This window comes from Alosa alosa, chromosome 6, assembly GCF_017589495.1.
Source record: "Alosa alosa isolate M-15738 ecotype Scorff River chromosome 6, AALO_Geno_1.1, whole genome shotgun sequence".
Taxonomy (NCBI): Eukaryota; Metazoa; Chordata; class Actinopteri; order Clupeiformes; family Clupeidae; genus Alosa; species Alosa alosa.
In genome coordinates this window covers 27645142-27652654 of record NC_063194.1, presented here as the reverse complement: position 1 = coordinate 27652654, position 7513 = coordinate 27645142, and the positions used below count along the sequence as shown (strand labels likewise).

The following is a 7513-nucleotide window of genomic DNA, read 5'->3' as shown; positions in this document are numbered from 1 at the left end:
ATATGAACACATACACCAATGGGCATGTTAAAAAGGTTAAAAAGTTGATTTATTCCCTGTAACGTTTTTAAAGTTCTTTGTACAGTTAAGGTTTAGTTAAATGATTGTATTTAGAGATAGTTGCCAAAGCATCTTTTAAATCTATGAATTAAATATTTAATTGACAGCACAGTGTATGTGTAAATATTTATTTCATTTACTTGTCAGAATCTTGTACAGCCAAGGGTATGACAGATTACACACTGATCTGTTATTGACCATTTAATACATTTAACAGATTGTGTTTGTGTAACTATATACAGTATGTCAGATTCAGCCACATCAAGTAATCTGACAGTACATCTGACTGACATAATGCTCATAAGTTTATTAGAAGGTGTATGTTTTGAAAATATTTAGGAGGTCTTTAAGATGAAGATGACTCCTTGGGCAGTGCACAGATCATTCTGGGTTCGTAGGTTGCATCTACGAGGCTTGTCTTCAGAGGAAAAGCCAGACACTAATTAATAAAGTCAACATAGTTGAAACCATGAGAAAAATAGTGTCATGAATAGTATTTCGAATCAAATCAATATTCTGTTTTCAGACATGCCACTAAATGAAACAAAGTGACATACTTACCTGTATTAGAACAGGCCGTTTCAATAGTTTCATCTTTGCTGGAGGCATATTTGAGGCTGTCTTTCTTGACACCAATCTTGAATTTCTGCATTATAAAAAGAGCATACAGTAGAAAACCTATTACAGTAATGTGATATGTGTGACCATTCCTACACATTTAATGTTAGACTGCATAATACCAACCTTCTGATTAATCTTGGGCATCTTTCCAAGGAGACAAAGTAAACCCTTCCTAGGCTGCGTCTTCTCCTCTGGGCTGGAGAAAGTGGAATCGCTTTGGCCCTCGATCTCATCCTCATTTGGTGCAGGAGACAAAACTATCACAACTAGAGTCCTTGTTCACCTTAGCTCACTTGTTTATCATGTGATCACAGTCTCCTCAAAGAATGGATCCTGAGACTCCATAGCTTTCAAAATGAGCTCCTCTGAACCAAATTCCTTCTCTAGATCCTTATAGATGGCCTTGTAGACCTTTTGAATCTTTGTGAATCTTGAAGTTTCATTTCGTGAGATGCCTGCGGCAACATCCAGATTGTACTGTAGAGAACCTTGTCCATCAACCTTCTGGACATGTCTAACATATTATCTGAAAGGTATTGCTGTTTCTTTACCTGAGAAAGCAAGTATATTATCAATTCGCCTTATTCTCCCGGCAGCCAGAACGAGGCTACAGGGTACAGGGGCCCTTTATGCAGACCAGAGGCAGCGACTGTTCCATTCAAGTCTATGGACCCTTTCAAGAAAGTTCCATTATCAGCATCATAGTTGGCCCCACAAGACTTCCGTTTTAACATTCCATATGTTATCTTAATGCAGAGGAAGTAGATTGGGGCCCAAATAGAATGTTCAAGCATTGTATTTGTTTTTATTGTTGAAAGGGTCTATAGCTCAGAATTTCACCACATGCTAAGATCTTGGTTCTATAGGGTTAGGAATGTGAATTTTGGGCACATTTTCATGATCCTCAAACCATTCTGACCATTTCAAGTAGCATTTTTGGGCATTCCAGTCTGGAGAAAATTGACCTTGTATCAGGTGTGCGCCTGTTATTTTTTCTGCTGCTGTTGGCCAGTTGCTACATACGCTCATCAATACGTCGACGACACGCCTCTTTATGCAGACAAGACTCGATCCCCATTTCGCGCCCATAGACATAAACTACAACGAACTATCTTGCTCCGCCTATGTATAATTTTTGGTTACTCTGGCAGGCCAAGCGAATCCTTCTTCTTTTTCTGTGAGCTTTCCATCTGCATGACTGAGGTGTGATGGCAAGTGTACCAAGTAGCGTCGTTCTGGCTTACAATGACTCCGGGTGAATAAGGCGAATTAAGAGATAAAGCTGGAGTAGTGTCCACTGGAGAAGTGGGTAAGTTGTTAACTGTGACACCATGTTGGCCCCTAAGGTTTTTTAACAGCAGAACTTGAACTTGGGCTGAGGGAGAGACACTCAGCATTAAGAGAGGGTAGTCGTATGTACACCGGTACACCGGTCCCGGCGCCGGCAAGAGTGGCAGCCTGTTTAGTAGCTCTGTGTCTTTGTGTTTGTTTCTACATCTTTTGTTTACTTTTTACTTCTAGGATTTTTACTTGGATTACACACTTTGAGGAGTGTTTTTATTCTATCCTATGGATACGGACATATTGCAACGCTCCAGCGGCAGCAAACTGTCGGTACACAAGGAATCAGCTGATCGCACTACGATGGAATGCTGGCTGTGTTCGCGACAACATCCCAGAGGAACTGTGGTGCTTTCGGGGTTGCAGAGTGGGAGTAAAAGTGAAGACGAGGCGTCGGGAGAAGAAGTGGAGATACAAGCCCTCAGTTCCATCGATTGTGATGGGAAACGTGAACTCACTGGCTAACAAGACTGACGAACTGGATGCCCTGGTAAGAAACCAGAAGTTGTACAGGGAATGTTGTTTGTTATGCTTTACGGAAACGTGGCTAACAAGCCATATCCCCACTTCTAACGTTGAGCTGCCCGGCTTCAGTGTAGCTCGTTTGGACAGAGACTGTAAACTTTCTGGCAAAAAGAAGGGAGGTGGACTGGTGCTGTACATTAACAATAGATGGTGCAACCCCGGACATGTTACAGTGAAGGAGACTGTATGCTGTAAGGATGTGGAGTTATTAGCGGTTAGTCTCCGTCCGTACTACATGCCGAGGGAGTTCTCGCACGCAAATGCTGTCTGTGTTTACGTTCCACCTCGAGCTCTCCCGGATACAGCGTGCAACGTCATCCACTCCACAATCGCAAGGCTTCAAACCCAACACACTGATGCCTTTTTTGTGATCTCTGGCAACTTCAATCACATAACACTGGATTCCACACTCTCACATTTCTACCAGTTTGTTGACTGCCCTACAAGGAAAAACAGGACAATAGACCACATGTATGCAAATGTGAGGGATGCATACAGTGCAAACCCGTTTCCCCCACTGGGAAAGTCAGACCACAACCTCATTCATCTCCAGCCAATGTACAAGCCCAAAGTACAGAGGCTACCAGTTGCCACACGCACCTTCAGAAAGTGGACACCTGAGGTTCTGAGAGACTGCTTCGAGTGCACTGACTGGAGTGTGTTACAGAATGGAGAGGACTTCACAGAGGAGGTCACACAGTGCACAACTGACTACCTGAACCAACAATGTCAAGACCCTTCTTAACAGGAAAAAGATGGCATTCAGAGAGGGGGACATGGCAGAGCTGAGGCGCGGAAACTGAAGGAGGCTAAGGAGGACTACAGATGGAAGGTGGAACAGAAGTTGCAGGAAAACAACATGAAGAAGGCATGGGACGGCATGAAGGTTATCACTGGCCTGAAGAAGAGCAGCAGCTCTGCGGAGGGGGACCTGGACAGGGCGAACCAGTTGAACCACTTCTACAACAGGTTTGACTGCCCTGCTCTAGCTCCAATGGCGGTGGTCTGTCCACCACCCCCAGCTGACTCAGACACGGTGTGTCCACGACTCTGGCAGCCTTGACAGAGACATCAAGGAGGTGGTCATCCCCCAGCCCCCACCCCCACACCCCCTCAATACTAGTGCAACACTCACCTCCATCATCACAGGCTATCGTACCCCCACCATCACTGGATATTGCACCCCTCCCCCACATGGCGATCACGAACAATGAGGTGACAACGACTATGAGGTGACAATGACCCCCATCCCATTGATGGGGTCAATGTGGAGGTGGTAAGCACGTACAAGTATCTGGGTCTCCACCTGGACAACAAAACTGGACTGGTCAGCCAACACTGACGCACTCTACAAGAAAGGGCAGAGCAGGCTGTACTTCCTGAGGAGGCTGCGGTCCTTCAATGTGTGCAGCAAGCTCCTCAGGATGTTCTACCAGTCTGTTGTTGCCAGCGTCCTCTTCTATGCAGTGGTATGCTGGGGAGGAAGCACAAAGAAGAAGGATGCGGGGCGAATTGACAGGCTGGTAAGGAAAGCTGGCTCTGTAGTGGGAGCTGAACTGGAGTAACCTGACTCTCGCCAGATGAATTTCGTTCCGCCTAGCTCCACTCATCCATCTGGGACCAATCCATTGGAGTGTTGCTTCAGAAGGCTGGGCCTGATCAAAAAATGCTTGCATATGATTGAATAAGCCACTTGTCCGTCATCTATTGATGTACTACTTCAACCACTCACATCAAAGCCAACCCGTGACGCTGATAACAGTCTCACAGTTGCTTCTACGCTATGTCACATCTATGAAACTCCCGCCCTGCGTCCTGATTGGCTGTACCATAAAATCTGCTGCAGAAATCACTCTCAATGGAAGAGGTCCCAGATGGATGTGAGTGAAGCTAGGTGGAGCTAAGCGGAACGAAATTCATCTGGCGAGAGTCAGGTTAGAACTGGAGTGCATCACTTCAATATCTGACAAAAGGACCCTGAGCAAACTGATCAACATCTTGGACAATGAGTGTCACCCACTCCACAGCACTATTGTTAAGCAGAAGAGCCTGATCAGCTGGAGACTTCGCTCACTGCCTTGCACAACAGACAGACTGAGGAAGTTATTTGTCCCCAGGGCCATTGAACTGTTCAATGCTTCACTTAAGGGAAGAGGAGAGATAGACTTCTCTGCATAGTCTGTCTGCCTCTTCACCCCCTCCATGTTTGGATACTGTCTGTCCACTAGCCACTTTTTACCACTGTCTTTCTGCCTCACTGTTTGCGTGCTATATTAGCACATTAGCACATATGCATAACCCCTCCCTCCATGCCACAGCCGAACTGTGGCCACACTTATACCTTTCTTAAAATAGTTATATATATATAGATATATAGATATATAGACTTTATTCTTGCACTGTTGGACTTACTCATTTGCACTATCACCATGACCACTATCACCACTATGACACTCACTCACACAGAGCACCTTACCTTACTATGCACAGAGAATCACAGGCTCAGTCCCTACCTCAGTCATTGCAAGCGCCTCTAGATTGATTAATCACCATTATGTGGATACTGTGATTTAGATTAAGTGTTAGAATAATTTGTATTTTAGTATCTATTTATCTATCTGTTATCCTCTAGTATCACTGCTGACAGGGAGGTTGCCATGATATCACTCACCATAACATTACTGATAAGGGTCACAGTTTCATTCAGGATCTGTGATGGCGATCTCGAGACTCTCTGGCACGGCACCTCATCTGTTGTAGTACACAGAACATTGGGGCAGGATTTTGACGCTGAAGCTGGCTGCAAGGTGTTGTCCTGACTGCCACTCTGTAGTGGACCGAAATGGAACAGTGGTAGGATCAGGTACTTCACACTTTCCACGGAGTAGGACTTAAAGCAACAGCAAAGATTATTTTGTACCTTAAAATAACTTTCCAAAATCATTTCAGTGGTTCATCAACATGTTACAGGGTGAACAGCACTTCTGCATTCGTTTTGCATCCCTCTATCGGCTAACTGCACTATGCAAGTTTGCCAGATCGGGTAGCGGATCTGTAGTTTGATGGAATGAGACATAAGAAAGTACAAATTTGACTTACTTCTGATGTCGCAATACATCATACTTTCATAAAATCATGCAACATACTCTACCTTGTCTGTGGAAATTGTTTCCAAAGCCAGTGCTGGATAAACAAATAGTGTGCGTGTGACAGAGGAAAAAGTGCTTTGGCGTTGCTTTAAAAAGCTGGAGGGTGCTGTCTCTCCCAGGTGTCTTCTCAGCCCTCCCCATCTTCAGCAGTACGGAATCTGAGGGCCATGGCCCCAGGTGACTTGGTGCCCTCCAGGAAAAGACAATACACCTCACCTTACCAGGAGAAAACTGGGAGAAAAGTGACAAATGCCCCCACCTAATAAACAATAATTATGACCATAATGATAAAAGAGTCCACACTGAACAACGATAAACAAAGTCTCTCCTTGTGTTAAAGAATGTGATGGCTAAAATTTGATGGTTTCTGATTGGCTATTAGCTTTTTATCATTCTCAAAATCACTCTGAAAGTGATCCCCAACAATATTGTTCTTCATGTCGTTATCGTTATAGTTTATGTGTGAACGTCGTCATTCATATTAACGAGAACAATATTTGTTTCTACAGTAGTTATCGTTATCATTGTTGGTGTGAATGACACTTTATGCAAGCATGACGGTGTTCAGATCCTGTGTCTGACATGCCTATGTACTGTATGTATGTCTCACAATGGGGCACAAAGAAATGCATCTGGGGCCGGCTGTTGAAGAAGTAGGCTAGAGGATGGGGTTTGGGATCGCTGTGACTCCTCAGAGGATACGTTTCGTTCACCTAGTCCATTTTCATCATCCATCTTCTCTACATTATCAATCATGGAATTAACAATATTCAACATCAGTTTCAGTTTGTCTGAAAGTCAGCTGAATTTGGTAGTTCCTCTTGAATAGTCACTAAGACCTTGCTGACGGCATTTTTCACATCTGCATCAGTTCTTTGATCGGTTTTGACACATGTAGGCCTCTTCACATGATAAAAGTCTTTGAGTTTCATCTTTAGCATTTGAAACATGTTTTGAGCTGTGTGCCATATTTCTGCATGATAGTTTGTTTGAGACCAATGAATCTGCTGACACAGCTCTTTTGTTGCCTTGGAGGACACTGCAATGTCTGATTCATCTTGAGATGGCTTGGAGTGGAAAAGCTTCTGGAAAAGCTATCTCTGGCAACTGTTCTAACAATGTCAGATGCCAGACTGATATCATGAACTGCGTATGTACTGTATGACACGCCAATGAAACTGAGTGCAGATTAGAGCATCTCAACCATAGGGGCAATTAAAGTGGCAAGTTTTTGCATTTTAATTTTTTACTGGGGGGTGGGGGAAGGGAGTGGAAATCACAAATGAGTGGTTATAGGCCAGGTTGATGCGGGCCCTTGAGACCAACATACCATAAAAAAAAATGTGTCATCTTCGGTCCAATGGTTCGGGTTGTGATTTATCAAAAATTGAATTTTTTGGGTTTCTGGGACCGTTTGGTGGTTGGCCCGAAGACCAAAACGTTTTGTGGTTTCATGTTCCCTGGTGTTTCGGTGGGGAAAAAAATAACTCCTATATAACCACTATGCTAGCTACGCTAACGGCGGTCATAATAATGCATCTGCGTTCCAGGTCAATGGTTTAAAGGTTGGTCTGAGCATGCATGGATCAGTTGTGCCTTGAGCAACATGACATCTGCTTTTTGCAGCTGCAAGTCACTTCAGGTAAATGCAGAGGAGTAGAAAGCATATTCTTCATCCATATTCAGTGAATGGTGAACGGTTCAGTGACAAGACTTCAGTGAATATATCAACTTAAAAGGAATAAAACACTTATATCTGCAGGTTTTTGAATTTGTTAAGCCATCGGAAATCTCACCATCATGATTCTGGTATTACC

The 7513-nt window shown here is 44.0% G+C and overlaps 1 long non-coding RNA gene across 1 annotated transcript; it reads right to left on the bottom strand.

Moving 5' to 3' along the window:
- Nucleotides 1-271: 271 nt before the first annotated feature.
- On the bottom strand, nucleotides 272-1300 carry LOC125296775. Its single transcript, XR_007193854.1, has 3 exons — nucleotides 805-1300; nucleotides 622-706; nucleotides 272-499 (listed from the first exon to the last, which is right to left on the bottom strand). It is a non-coding gene; the product is annotated as an uncharacterized LOC125296775 (long non-coding RNA).
- Nucleotides 1301-7513: the final 6213 nt, after the last annotated feature.